Source organism: Schistocerca piceifrons, chromosome X (assembly GCF_021461385.2).
Source record: "Schistocerca piceifrons isolate TAMUIC-IGC-003096 chromosome X, iqSchPice1.1, whole genome shotgun sequence".
Classification (NCBI taxonomy): Eukaryota; Metazoa; Arthropoda; class Insecta; order Orthoptera; family Acrididae; genus Schistocerca; species Schistocerca piceifrons.
In genome coordinates this window covers 695,474,629-695,490,991 of record NC_060149.1, presented here as the reverse complement: position 1 = coordinate 695,490,991, position 16,363 = coordinate 695,474,629, and positions in this window count along the sequence as shown.

Genomic DNA, 16,363 nt, shown 5'->3' with positions numbered 1-16,363 from the left:
TCTTATCGTGAACGCGTACATGGTATGACACTAGGTCTCTATATTTCATAATACAGAGAGTCTTTTCTTTCGGCTGTAATTATGATTGTAACGAGAAAGATATGAAACACATAGCTGAAACATTTTTGATACCTCAAGTTGATACCTCAAAAGAATAAAACAAATATTGCTGGGCTGTAGGTGTAAATGTTGTTAATAAACAGGGCTGACGTTCGAGAGGTGCAGGATTCTAATACTCATTCAACCACCGCAACTTAGGTTTACCGTACATCGTTGAAGTCATATGCTGGAACTGATCCTGTCAAAGCGCAAACGATCGATTTCGTTCCACAACCTTATGCAACTAACTTCTGTTACTCATCTTAAACGAATTAATTGTCGCCAGGAAGGTAATCTTTCATAATCTTTCATTAAAGATTGCGTAAAATAGTCGAGTTACCAACGAATTTGTGCCATGCAATAAAGCAAATACACAGAAATAAAGGCAACTATTTTTTTTAAAACGATGTCCCTAATTGCAACAATACTTACCATGCTTTTATATTTATGGGCACTGATTGTTCTGATCAAGGCGTTGCTCAAGATCTATCGTTTATTGACAATAGCCTCTCTGGTAGCTACCCACAACACGTCATTGGTGGATTTATGGTATTACAGCTTTCAAGGCTAGTAAGCAGGTAACGGCAGGCTTTCCTCCCACTCACATTCTGTCCCTACCTGTTCTCTTGCACCGATGATCACTTCGCGCCAGTACAATATAGCATGTATCAGAATTTGAAAGGTGCTCCATGCGACACAGAGATCAAAACGGAAAAAAAATCTGTAACATGGGGAATAGGGACATATTGGTTAGCAGAGAACAGGAGCAGGAATAAGAATTTTACTTGTGTGCAGGTGTATCATGTTAAATTAAGAAAACTAATATGGAGAAAATATACGACAGTAGAAGAAAATATTTTAGCAAAATCGAGACGTGACCGATATAATTATGAATGTGTGGTTACTGGTCGCCACTGACTTCAAGTCCCTAACTAATTGGGCCCAAATTCGACGCAAACTCACATTTGGTTCACATGTCAACAGGTAAACAGCGCTTCTCAGTGAATCTGTCGGCAAGTAGACAAAGTGATCGTCTCACTGGACCACACATTCTTCATAAATGGTCCAAATGGCTCTGAGCAATATGGGACTTAACTGCTGAGGTCATCAGTCCCCTAGAACTTAGAACTACTTAAACCTAACTAAACTAATGAAATCACACACATCCATGTCCGAGGCAAAATTCGAACCTGCGAACGTAGCGGTCGCGTGGTTCCAGACTGTAGCGTCTATAGCCGATCGGCCACTTCGGCCGGCCACACATTCTTCGAATAAAACTTTTTTGACGAGGGTAATTTCATTATCTGCGGCAGGATCTTGCTGGATTTCTTTCGGATGTCCCGCAATGCAACGTTGTGGAACGTCTTACTTGCATGGTGGGGCACCGGCTGTTTTCCTGCTTCCGTTAGACGACATCTAACGCAGCAGTATGATCCATGATGAGTGAGCATATCAGAATCTGTATCTTGGCCTCCAAGATCACTTGACCTCAATCCTATGGATTTTTCTGTATAGGGTCATCTCAGAAGGAAGTGAACAGCACTGCCGTTGATACGGATCAAAACCTAGATCAGGGAACTACACAGTTTGTCAATATTTACAAGATAGTCTAGTAATGCGGTGTTAGGAAGAACTGCTAACTCACTGCCGAGACTTGTGCAGCACTACATGCGAATGCGAGTACAAGTGGAACATCTCCATTAACAAGTACTACTGTAACAGTAAGCTGTACGTGTAATATGCTGAAGCAGTATGTTATTTCTTGTTAATGTAGGCCATATGTGAAAACCGAGCCGGCTTAGAAGGGGACGTAATCTCAAAGATTACTTTTCAAATACATTTCTACTATTAAGGAAAACATAAACGCCGGCCAGTGTGGCCGAGCGGTTCTAGGCGCTTCAGTCTGAAACCGCGCGACCGCTGCGGTCACAGGTTCGAATCCTGCCTCGGGCATGGATGTGTGTGATGTCCTTAGGTTAGTTAGGTTTAAGTAGCTCTAAGTTCTAGGGGACTGATGACCTCAGATGTTAAGTCCATAGTGCTCAGAGCCATTTGAACCATTTTTGAAAACATAAACGTTTTCTTTTCTTCAACTAGCACAATATTTCTTACTGAAGTCAGTAGCGACTCGTAACCACCCATTCATAGCTTTTATCCCTGTCAGTTTCCGTTATTAATTATGATACACCCCGTATAACAGAGCACCGGCAGAGCGGAGTGCTGAACACATGTACCTCCATACCGTATCCGATGACGGCGTTGGCAGAGGATGACACGGCGGTTGATTGGGCCCAACTGGCCGGTCTAAGGTAAGAACAAAAAACTTTACCCTTTTTTACCGTATAACAGAGCAACGTGTATTGCAGGAAGTAATACAGAGCGCTGTGACAGTGAATTTCATGGCCTGGCACGCTTGCTGGAAATTTTGTAGTGATCATCGTCTCTTGCTCGTGGATAAGAGCCAGGAGTTGAGCTGTACAAGCAGCAACTTCCTTTCTGTGGCTTCTTCTGGAGAAGGCAGAGGCAGATTCAAGAGGAGGGCCCATGCGGTGGCAAGGGATTAGCATTCATGCAGAAGGCCTTTAGAGCCCTGTCCTGCCATCCAGATTTAGTTTTTCTTTCCCGATTTTTGTTAAATGCGAGCTTGTTTTTCGCCTCTACTGACATCTACATCTACAGCGAAGACGTTATTTTGTCGAGGTATTACTGGAAGTTGCTGCAACTTCACGGGACAGAATTTACTAACAGATAACTGCATTATCACTCTGAGGACGAAGACATGGATTCATTGGATAAAACTCAAAAGCAGTGTACGATATGGCTTGGACAAGAATGTGCGAGCAAGATCATGAGATATGAAAAGACCCACCTTGGTTCAGCGGCCGTGTTATAAAGTTGCTGTCAAAGTAAACAGAGCTTCGTCACACATTTAAGCGAAATCAAAACTTAACAGACAAAAATAAAAAGAAATATAACCAAAATGAGCGTGAGGAGAGTAAGAAGAAAGATCGAGAAACATTTAATTAGGTTTAGTCTAAAATTTTGCCAACCTATTTGAGTAAACTCCTAAGAAAATTTAGTAAGAGTATTGAAATCATGTATTCTATTGCTCAATGACCATAGTGGCAAAAAAATAAATAAATAAAACGGAAGGTGACAGAGAGAAGACAGAAGTACTGAATTCGGTCTTCTGAAATAGATTCACCGCGGGATATAATACATGTCCTCATTCCAATCATCCCACTAACGCCGAAATAGGAGATATTTTGACAAACGATCGCGGAACAAAAAACTAACTACACCTGCTCAATTGTGGAAAGACAATTGGCTCGGAAGAGATACTTGTGAGATTACGTGAAAGAACTTGCTCCCTTTCCTGCACTAGTTTTTCGTAGGATGCTGGAACAACAAAGGGTATCTAGTGATAAGAAAAAAAGCGAACATTATTCCCGTGCCCAAGAAAGTACGTAAGACAGATGTACGTACTTATACACGTATATAGTTGACGTCAATATATTTTAAAACAATGGAACTTGTTCTATGCTCATGCGTAATGACTTTCCTGGAGAACGGAAATCTTCTCCAGAAAAACGAACACGGATTCCTTGAAATCCTTGGCTCAATAGACAAATTTGTCCAGTTTGACCCTGTGCTCATTGACGTCCGGAAAGTAATCGATACCGTAGCGCACGGTCGTTCTGTGAACAAAATATGAACTTACTGAGTACAGGAGAAGTAAAGATAATTTCAGGAGTGCACGAAAGGAGTGTTATAGGGCCCTTACTGTCTGCAGTTGTTATTAAAGATCTAGTGGATAGCGTTCGAGGCCCCAAGATGCTGTTCGTGGACGATACTGTTGTCTTAGCAAGGTTGCATCGTCAGGAGACTGTAGGAAAATGTAAGAACACCTGATGAGCATATACGATTGGTACACGGCCTGGCAGCTGAACCTGGACGTAAATAAATGTAACATATTGTACATACATATGCGACGAGATCGACCACCGTTTGAGTACACTTGCAGTTAAGATTGCAGGGCCGCTCGATCATCGAGACTGGACAGATTGCTGGTCGAATGAATCACGTTCCTTGTTACTCACCGTCAATGGTTGTGTCTGGATACGCCGTCATCGAGGCTAACGACTACTCGGAACGTGCATTATGGTACGGTCGCTGATAGCTCGGGGCTGCATTATGCTATGGGAGCTGTATTATGCTATGGGGGACATTCACGTAGGCATCCATGTGACGTATCAGACTAATCGAAAACGCCATAGTGCTGTGGACTACGTGATAAGTATTGCGTAACAAGAGCGTTTCTTCATGGTTGATATCGTTTCCGGTTGTGATAGCATCATCCAGCAGCATGACTGTCAACGTCACAAGGCCATTATTTTGTTACAGTGGTCTGAGAAACATGATGCTAAACTCACGTTGATGTCTTGGTCTCCAGATTCGACTGATTTGAGCACGATGGAAAACATATTGGTCACTATCAGCTACCAATCAACTGCCCACAGATCAGTGGCAAGGAATTTACGCGAATTATGTAACCTGTGTTTATACGTCTGGTGCCACATACCTCTCGAAGCCTGACAAGGACTTAAACGATCCATGCCATACAAAGCCACTGTTCTATTGCGTTCCAAATGTAGACAACACAGATGACGGGAACGCTTTGGTTCATCAGTGTAGCAATCGTGGATTGGTCTGTGTGTATCGACGTTTAGGTTCATTTCTTACTTGCCATCTTCTGTCCACAAGGCGGAAAGTAAAAAGCTTGACGAAACGTAACTACATATGGACCAGTTTACTAGAGTGATGTTCTGAGAAAGCGTAACTGCACATTTAATATAACTGTTGACCCGATAATCTTTCGTAACTTGCAGCTACATCTGTACCTACAGCTATATATTTACTCCGCAAGCCACCATACCGTGCGTGGCGGGGGGTACCAGGTACCACTACTAGTACCTTCCTTTTATGTTGCACTCGCAAATAGAGCGAGAGAATAACGACTATCTATAAGCCCCCGTACGAGTTTTAATTTCTCTCATCTTATCTTCGTAGTCCTTAGGCGATATGTGCGTTGGCGGCAGCAGAATCGTTCTACAGTCAGCCTCAAATGCTGGTTCTCTAAAGTTCTCCAGTTGTGCCTGGCGAAAAGAATGTCGTCCTCCCTCCAGTGATTCCCATTCGAGATCCACAATACTTGCGTACTGATCGACCCCGACGGTAACAAATCTAGCAGCTCACGTCTTAACTGATTCTATGCCTTCGTTGAATCCGACCTGGCGGGAATCCCAAACACTCGAACAGTACTCAGGAATGGAGCGCACTACTGTTCTGTACACTGTTTCCTTTATAGACGAGCTACACTTTCCGAAAATTCTCACAATAAAACGAAGACGACCATACGCCTTCCGTACTACCAACATGACGTACTCGTTCCATTTCACATTGCTCTACAACGTTACGTCTAGATATGTGATCGGTTTGAATGTGTTAAGCAGTATACTACTAAATGTTATAGAATTGTTTTTCCCACTCACCCGCAATAACTACATTTTTCTACATTGAGAACAAGCTGCCATTCATCACACCAACTATAAATTCTGTGTAAATCATCCTATATCCTCTTTCAGTTAGTCAACGACGACACCTCCCCGTACATCACAGCGTGATCAGCAAACAACCCCTAAACTGCTGCTCACCCAGTCCCTCAGGTCTTTTACGTTTAAAGAGATTAAGAATGATACTATCACATTTCCCTGAGGCACTCCTGACGATATCCTTGTTTCTGGTGAACACTCGAGGGCAAGGTACTGGGTTCTCTTACTTATGAAATCTTCGCGACACTCCAATATCTGGGAACCTAATCTCAACGCTCGGAACATTGTCAGCAGTCTCAGGTGGGGCACCGTGTTGAAAGTTAGGTGACCTTGCACTTTTCGGTCTCACGTGGAAATCGGCTGTGGTCTCGTCAGAAGAAGCCACGGGAGTTTATTCTCGAAGCTCTCCGCAGTGGATGGAATACTCAGTCATCTTTGAAGCGTGGTTCCGAGATAGCAGTATTTCATCGTCTTGGCTTATTATGTAGGGCAACGGTAATTCAGTGTATTTCCCGGGACAGAATTAAATGTAAGAATGGTGACTACACCGAGTATCACATCATTTCCTAAATTTTTTGAGAAGGTGATGTATTTCAAGTTGATTTCCCACCTGTATAGTAATGGGATACTAAGTCAGTCATAGTTAAGTATTCAAAAAGGGCACGCCCCTCAGTCAGCTATTTATACATTTACTGACCACGTAATAAAATCTTTGAATAATAAAGTATCACCACTTGAGATCTTCTGTGATTTGCAGAAGCCATTTTATTTTGTCAATCATAATATTCTGTTACAGAAGTCACGGTTTCAAGAAATACATAGTTCAGTACATTCCTGTTTTAATTCTAATTTAAGAAGCAGAATCTTGAAAGTCATCCGAAGTTGTTCGAATAATGCGAAGTGCGACGCCACACCATCTGCATGTGGGGAAATTACAATGGGAGTGCCACTACTCTTCTTGTTTTATGTTGATGATCTGCAATTGTATTTGAATCATAAGACCGAATGAGGTCTGTCTGCAGATGATAAAAGCATAATTGTGAAGTCTAGCATTAAACCATCTACGAATAAAAATAATTGATGATTCTGTGAAAGTTACTGGCCAGTTTTACTCAACTAGGTGACCTTTCACGTTTTAAAAAGAAAAACACAGATTATCGAGTTTTTTACTATCAAAAATGTCCCACCCCTATTAACCTAGTGCCCAAACAAAAAAAAAAAAACCGGATTTTTTACGTTACTACGTGCACAAATTCATGAAAAGTCAAACTGGAGAAACCATCCGGAGACTTGTTAGAACTTTTAGGTTCGCCAGCATTTTCTGCAAAAATGATTGCGTACTTTAGGGGTACAGAAATGAGCAAGTTAACATATTTTGCATATTTTTATTCACTGGTGCCTTGTGAGATAATATTCAGAGGTAGCTCCTCACTTAGGCAAAAAGTATTCATTGCACAAAAAAAGTAACAGAAATTATGTATAGGCTTCATACACGTACATCTCGCAGGCATACGTTCAATCAGGTGCTGGAAGGTTTCCTGGGGAATAGGTATTGATGTCGGTCGGTGAGGCCTGGCACGAAGTCGGCGTTCCAAAACATCCCAAAGGTATTCTATAGGATTCAGGTCAGGACTCTGTGCTGGCCTGTCCATTACGGGGATGTTACTGTCGTGCATTGTGAACCGGTGCTCGATCGTGTTGAAAAATGCAGTCGCCATCCCGGAATGGCTCTTCAACAGTGCGAAGCAAGAGAGTGCTTAAAACATCAACGTACGCCTGTAATGTGATAGTGCCACGCAAAACAACAAAGGGTCCAAGCCCGATCCACACCATAACACCACCGCCTCCGAATTTTACTGTTGGCACTACACACGCTGTCAGATGACGTTCACCGGACATTCGCAATACCCTTACCCTATCATCTGATCACCACATTGCGTACCGTGATTCGTCACTCCACATAACGTTTTTCCACTGTTCAGTCGTCCAATGTTCACGCTCCTTACACCAAGCGAGGCGTGGTTTGGCATTTACCAGCGTGATGTGTGGCTTATGAGCAGCCGCTCGATCATGAAATCCTACTTTCCTCACTTCCCGCGTAACTGTCATAGTACTTGCAGTGGATCCTGATGCAGTTTGGAATTCCTGTGCGATGGTCTGGATAGATGTCTGCCTATTACACATTACGATCCTCTTCAAAAGTCGGCGGTTTCTGTCAGTCAACAGATGAGGTCGAACACCCCATTCTGTTCTCTCACGTTGTCCAATATCTACTGAGGTCGCTGATATGGAGTACCTGGCAGTAGGTGGCAGCACAATGCACCTAAAAAGAAAAACGTATGTTTTTGGGGGTGTCCGGTTACTTTTGATCACATTGTGTACAATGATATATTACGGTGCAAAACGCGTATGCGATTAATTATCAAAATGCATGGTACGTGTTGGAGTGCCAAGCAGCGAGGATTCAGAACAATAAGTCGTTTGAGAGCGAAGATGTGAAATAAGTGATTTCCATTGTAAGGCTGGGAACCGTCGTTCGTCTGAGAAGGGATTCTGTCAGTTGTATTTCCACAGCTTCCTTGACCACTGGACCCAATAAGATGCGGCTGTGGCTTGTAAGTTGGCTTTCCCGTAATCCATGAAATGTTCAGCGGAAACACAATGTTCCGTCACTGCAGATCTGACGGGCTGTAGAAGCGGGTGTGTCGCTAGAGTTCGACGCATTGCACTTGTACAGTGTCCGTTGTTTTTCTTATTGGGATTAGGTGATCAAGGTGCTGCGGAAATACAACTTACAATAAAAAGTGAGACAGAAACGAGAAAAGACTAGAAAAGGAAAAGAAATCAAAAGAAATAGATTTGTCACTATCACTGATATATCTGGAAATTGAGATCATTACTGTCTCATTTTTAACTAACCGTAACTAATCTCACAGACTAAGGCACACTACTTCCAGTTTCCTTTACATGCTGGTTTCAGAACCCTCAAGGAACGGAGGACAAGTCGACGGTATAATGGACAATTTCCGTATTATCACCTGTGTGACACCTGTTATAGAACCGTTCGCTTCCTTCAGTGCTAGCAGCGTATTCTGTTATGATTGTCTGATAGCACTACAGCGATTACGTTGAGGAATTGCCCTTGTCATGCAGTGCCTCGTAAACAGAGGTTCCCTGAAGCTGCCATCGCAGAATTGTAAATTGCACATTCCTCTAGAATGTGAGATGCGACTACTATTCCACAGTCACAGATGGGTGTCTGTTCCTTTTTTTTCTATTGAGATTGATAGGGGCATGGCCCATGTCGTGGCAATAAGTGAGAAATGGCACACGTGGTAAGCACAATTACATGTCATCGGTTTAAGTAAGCTACAAAGATAAAACGATACTTCATCATGCACTAGACCACTGCTTTTGAGAGGCTTCCATCAGTGTAAGTCAAATGCCGCTTCTGGAAATACCCTCCCAAATATTCCGAATTTGGTTCCCCACTGCCTGACTTCCCGTTCGCTTGTTATTTGGGTGAAATTAATCGGGTTTTATTCGGGACCGAATCTCGAACATTGTGCTATACTTTTCGATGAGGAAATAGAGAAAGAAAAATAGTAAAGAATACCATCGGATGGTTCAATGAGAACAATTTGGGCTCTCTTCTGAAATTTGAGAAGAACAAACACGGTCGCATAGTCGTCTGAGCCGTCTGCAAGAGGTTGGGGGAAATAGGGACACTTGCACGTCGTCATATCCCCCCTCCCCTGGAATATGGAGTAAAGTGTTTTAATTATTCATTACAGAATTCTGATCACTTTTGGAATGGATTTTGCGTCTCATTTCTTTTCTCTGCTCTTATCCCGTACCTTCACGGGGTCGGCATACTAATTTTCACTTTACGGTGTTAGTGATAGTGGGTAGCTGGATGCCGTTCCTTGTCGCCACCTGTTCCCGTCCGAGAGACAAGTTGTGTAGTCCATCTGTCCATGTGAAAGTATGAGAACGTTTCTCGAAACGTTTGTGAATTGTGTAACTGAGGCGGGACGTGGCTTCCAGTCCTGTATTCACCTAATCGGATATGGGAAACGGACTGAAAAGCACGTCCAATCTGCCCGGCACACAGGCCCTCGTCGTTAATCCGAACGACGAATTCGATCCACGGTTGACGTGCCCTTTCCCTACTCCGGGAAACGGCGTGCTAACGCGAATCGCTATCTGGGCGGATAACATACCATATCCCGTGTTTCCGCTAAGCCTTTCGCATAAAGTGGCTGACAACAGTGAGTCAATAATGTGGCTTCGGCAGTAGATATATAAAATGTCAAATTTAAAGTCTTGGGCCCCGTCTCTTATGCGTAAATTTTTGTGCACACATAAGTGTATTAGCCCTCCTTTGGGAAAGAACTCTCCTTTCATCAATTCATAATAAGCTCCCCGATGGAGATGCTATAGTCTTCTCGAGCACCAAGTATTTAAATTACGCTATGTCGTCTACTCCTTCTCATCCAGCAGATAGCTGCTCATTCTCTGACACGTGAATGGAGATCTGAGACCTCAAACACAATTAACAGCGCCTAAGCTGATGCTGCACTAAATGCAATAAATTACGTAGCGTTTTATAGTGTACATATCCGGTATCCGACGATCTGCAGTGTCTCAGCATGCAAACTCAGGGCTCTTGATAGCACAAAGTGGTCGGCAGTGCTTTTGCGTCACATATCCATTTTCTAAGCGCCATTCCGGCCCATTCGGGTAGGAGACGTTAGTACGGCAATAAAAGCCACCGCTACCGATGAGCGGTACGTCACGAGAGTGGGGCCCCTCTCATAACACTTTACTGTCTGCGCCACACCTCAAAACTAACGCCGAAAAAATGGCGCCGGGTTAAGCAGGCGCAGTCGCAGGCGGCAGCCGGCTGATTGTTGATTGCGGCAGTAAACGGGCCTGTCGTTGCGGTCGCATAACGGACGGCCATAAACGTCTCGGCGCGTGTCCACAACTCACGGCTACCCGGCTTGTGGCTTGTGCAGCGCCCACGACATGGCGTCGGCTTCCAATTCTATCGCACGCTACCAGGAGACCCATCAGCTGCTAGAAGCGGCAAGGCGAAGCGCCTCCAACACTCCCGTAATTCGACTTCTGCTCTCTGTCCGTACGTCGACCATTCTCCGTCACGATGTTTTGCTGTATTATTGATGTTATCCACGTTTTGGTTCTACTGAATGAAGGGATATACAATAGAGAATATTTCAAATATTTATTTTACCTATTCGTTCAGCCCATACTACAATCTTCAGTCATAATGATGTGCCCACCTGTCAAAAGAATCAATAACCACCTTTTGGAGCATGAGACGAGCAAGAAGAGAGTCAATGACGTTCTGGATTCTTTATTCTGATTAACCCTCTAAACGCAATATCGGTCGGACATACGACTATAGTTGAAGTTAACAATGCTAACGACGCTGCTTGGCGTCCAAGGGTAGCTCAGACGGGTCCCGAACAGCACTTGGTCAGCAACTCATTGTCGACGCACTGCTTCTTTTCCATTAAGTAGATTTTTTGTTACATATTGTTGGTCTGTGAGACTCTGTTCCGGAAATGAGGATTCTCTTCCTGGCCGGCCGGAGCGGCCGTGCGGTTCTAGGCGCCACAGTCTGGAACCGAGCGACCGCTACGCACGTTCGAATCCGGCGTCGGTCATGGATGTGTGTGATGTCCTTAGGTTAGTTAGGTTTAATTAGTTCTAAGTTCTAGGCGACTGATGACCACAGATGTTAAGTCATATAGTGCTCAGAGCCATTTGAACCATTTGAACCATTCTCTTCCTGGTCTGACAGAGCGAGCGTTCCTGAAAGTGTCAGTGCTTTGTCAGTCTCTCCGACCGGGTGTTCCTAAAACTGTCATGTACTTGTCGGTCTGTTAGCCCGATATTCCACTCTTCCAAGAGTTCTGTTCTCTTTGTCGGAACATTTTAGTAATTTCATTGAAATTTTTGGCAGTGCGCTATGGTTGATGTTTTTGTACGAGTATTAATAGAGGAACGAAAAAATTGTAACAACTCGCAGTTTATGGCAAATGGGTCTGAGCACTATTGGACTTAACATCTGAGGTCATCAGTCCCCTAGAAATTAGAATTACTTAAACCTAACTAACCTAATGACATCCGAGGCAGGATTCGAACCTAAGACCGTAGCGGTCGCGCGGTTCCAGACCGCAGTTTATGTTTTAATTTTAATTGGCCCATTTCTCTAAAGGCAGTCATACTTCCTTCATCATTGCATTGTTCCAATTGCACCGACGTTTGAAATGATAAAACTGAAACCATATCTTTTTATAATGCCACGAAAAGTTGAATAGACGCAATAGGTATGACGAGCAGTTTATTCTGCTAATCGTAAAACAAGAATGTGGCCGTTGGCAATTCTTTACAACGTAGTGACATGGGTGAATCAAACGCTACAATTTTATGGACTTTTCGCAGTAAAAAATATCACGTTTTGATTTCGGTAAAGAAATTCTCTGTATTAGGTCCGCGTGTTCGTGAAATTCCGACAGACAGTCTCCAATCTGTTCCAAGACCTATAAAATATTATTTTGTCTGTATTAGAAGAGGAAACAAAAGAAAAAAGCCAGAAAGCCAACGCAATAAATTTTTAGTTCGAGTTGATAACACATATGTCCAACGGACAAGCCTTGAAAAAAGAAAACTTGTGTATTTTTCTCATATCAAGAAAACAAGAAAACTGTCTGTAGCTATATTTCTTGCAAAGAGCCAGCGTGCTTGGAGTGTTAACGAAAAGTGAGCAAAATTTTTGCAATGAAAATAAACCTCAAATTTTCTGCTTGCAGTATTTCTGGGTATTCAGTGTCTTTACATTGTAACAGTAATTACATATAAAAAGAAGTATTCATAAACGAGTAAAGTGTAAGGAAGCAAATACTACAAATTAAACTTGATATTAGTATTAAATTTGTATTTTTGGCATTTTAACAGTGGTTATAGTTTTAAAAGTTATTGTTGTGTTTATTTATCCTTTGATGAGTGAAATATGGAAAAGTCAAACAGGGAGAGAAAAATTTAGTTCAAAGGACTTAGCGGTTTGGGAGACCCATGTTCCATCTTACAGACGAGTAATAGATGTTCTGGTTAGCTGTTTAAATCCTGGTAGTTTGCTGGACAGAGGAGTAAGGTAAACGAATTCTGGTGCTCCTCAGGCCAACTGTCGCCACTCAGTGGACGTCCAGCTGCGGTACTGGAGTGCAGATTCCAGCCTTCGTCGCCCATGAGCAACAGTCAGCTTGGATGCACGACCCAGGCGCCTGCGGCTGCGGAGGTCCATACGCAGCAATGTTCGTTGAACGGTCGTTGAACAGGCACTGTATGTTCATCTGGGCGGTCGGTGCTCTACAGTTACTTGTCTGTTCGCCGCATGTCACATCTCTGTAGCCGTCATTCACATCTGTCAGCTATTAGGTCTACAACTTGGCTTCCGCCGTTTTGCAATAGACGGCAGTAGTGACAAGTGGGGTTCAGGTGGTTGGTCGTAGGTGTAATACAATAAGCTTAGGCATCTGCAGACATACTGCCTTAACCCTTTCAGGGATAATATTTAATTTTTTACAGATTTTTAAAATATTAAGGTGATAACAGTTTCTTTTCAGTCCCATTGTTATATTTTCACCACCAAAATATTTTTTAAGTTCTCCATTTTTTCACTACAGGAAGTGAAACACACATGTCCCATGAACCAACGCAAGATACCTTTTCTGCTGACTGACTGATTTTGTAATGTTTTTTTAGCCATAAACAGGATTTTGCAGAGAATAAAATAACTACAAATTATACATGCATGTAATCTTTTTATTTGTGTCAAGCCAGTGTAAAAAATATTCATTAAATTTCCGTTTTCATGATACATGATCAATACTTACAATACTTTACATGCCATGAAACTTGCAAAATCATGGTGTGGCACAGAGTGGTACACCACAAGCAGTACAAACAACTTTTGTTCTCTTCTGTTTAGAGTTCGTGCTGCAGAATCTGCATCGCTTCCTAGTGCCACTGTCTTTTGGTACATGTTTGCCTACGTTCACGAGCCGGACGTCATCTGGCACACTAGAGACTCCTCTCTTTACTGGGAAGAAAGTGGGCATTGATCCCCTCTTTTTCCTGGATTGAATACCCATTAATCAATTGTCTTGCTAATCTTTACAAATAATGTCTGCTGGGACACATGTGTCCCACTAATTTTATTTCGATTATAAGATAGTACAGTCGCTGGGAAGTACATTCCACACTGTATTTGTACTAAAAACTGATTATTAAGTTAATACTAAGATGAATTACATCGCTGAGAAATGATGAAAACAGAAGAATGACATAAATAAGTGGCGTTGCAGCGGCCATATACACGCCAATCAACAAAAGTAGTCACCGCTTCTCTATTGCCTTTGCTGGGCAGTCCCGATTTTTTTCTTAGGTTGGGTACAGTCCTCCCTAGATGGCAGCACCGTGCAGAGCTGGGTAACATATATCCCGACACTCGAACTGGCGCTCAAAGTTAGTGGGACGTATATGACCCATCAACCACGAAAGGGTTAAAAATATTAGTCGATTTGTGATTGCATCATAAGGTTATTCTCGCTGAAGTACGTGAACTTACATACCCATTTCTTGCCATTTGCGAAAAGTTTTAAGTTTCTGCTTTAACATGAAGAAATCTGCGGCCGTGGCTCTTAAATTGCTGGGTAAGACCAATGGTGAGGGAACTACTAGTGAAAGAACGTGCAGAGAATGTTTTCAATACCTTAAGAACGGTGATTTTGATGTCGAAGAGCCGGCGGTGGTAGCCGAGCGGTTCTAGACACGTCAGTCCGGAACCACGCGGCTGCTACGATCGCAGGTTCGAATCCTGCCTCGGGCATGGATATGTGTGATATCCTTAGGTTAGTTAGGTTTAAGTAGTTCTAAGTTTAGGGGACTGATGACCTCAGTTGTTAAGTACCATAGTGCTTAGAGCCATTTGAACCATTTATGTCGAAGACCGTCGTGGCGGGGGAAGACAGAACGTTTTCGTAGCTACTGAAACAGACAAACACAGTCACAGGACATCATTTTCGAAAGCAATTGATGCGTTCGAGCCCAGCACTGAAATACAAACGGCCACAATACAGCGATAGACCCGTAAAGGTAATTTTGCAGCAGGTCAGTGCTCGACCCCATGTCGCAAAACCCGTCAAAATATAAATGGAAACGTTGAAATGAGAAGTCCTGTCCCTCCCGCCGTATTCCCCATACGTTGCTCTCTCTGACTAGCACCTTTTTCGATCAGTTGCATACAGTCTGGCTGACCAACACTTCCGATCATATGAACAAGTGCAAAATTGAATCGATTCATGGATCCCCACAAAAGACGCCCAGTTCTTCCACCACGGGATTTGTTTGCTATCCGAAAGATGGGAGAATGTAGTGGCCAGCGATGGGCAGTGCTATGAATCATAATTGTTTTGAAAGTTTTTCACAATGAATCCCCGAACGTCGAGAAAAAACGGCGGATGCAAAGTTGTAGACCCATGGTGCACCACAGTTGCCTCGTCGCCGGTTTTGGACAGCGCCATTTTGCCGCACAAGGTGGCACGTACACTTTTTACAGATTTAGCTTATTCGTAAACGCTTCCATCCTAGAAACGAGAGCAAATGTTGATGCCATCTGGACATCACATAAATCGCTCCGTTTCCGCCTTACGACAACGGCTGCACTGTTTTCCACGTCCCCCCCCCCCCTCCCGCTACTCTTTATATACCCTTCTGCTAGTGCTGCCATCTGCCGCCTTTGAGAGGTTATTGCACGATGAACATACGCAGTGGTCACATTCATGTGAATGGAAAGTGTACTTCCACTCCCTCTCAATGGCTTTTTTTCCCAATTGTCAGTCCGAGTTATTCAGACCTTGTTGGGTTTTTCTGTCAGGCCAACCGTCCAATCCTGAACTTCCTGCATAAAGGGTTTCCAATCTCGTATAACATGTTGTGTCTTTCATTTTTCAACATTTCCAATGTACTCTCCCATGGGCCAAACAAACCTGTGACGGTTCGTGGCGTCATTCTTTGTATACGTTCAGTGTCCACTGTTAGTTTTTATTCGTGTGGGTACGACACACTTGAGCAATGTTCTGTAATCGTAAGCAATAGTGATATGTAAGCAGTCTTCTCTGTTCCCTGCCTCTATTTTTCCCAGTATCCTGGCAATAAACCAAAGTCTTCCACCGGCTTTACCTACTACTGAGCCTACGCGATCATTCGTTTTCATATCCGTCCAATTTGTTACACTCAAAAACATGTATAAATTACGTTTTCTGAAGCACATAATTTTCTATTTCTATGCATTTAACGCCGATTGACAACCTTCACATCAGTATGATATCCTATGAAGCTCAGCTCGAATATTATTGTAACTTTTTTCAATTTGCATTTAAGTACAGGTAACTAAATCATCTGCGAAGGTTCCGAGGTTAATATTATATTTATCTACCAGATAATAAGCATAAAACGCCTATAAGAATACCACTACACTTCCCTGGAACACAGCAGAAACTACTTCTGTCGAAGGCTCTCCATCCAAGATAACGTACTGTGTCATCCCTACGAAGACATCT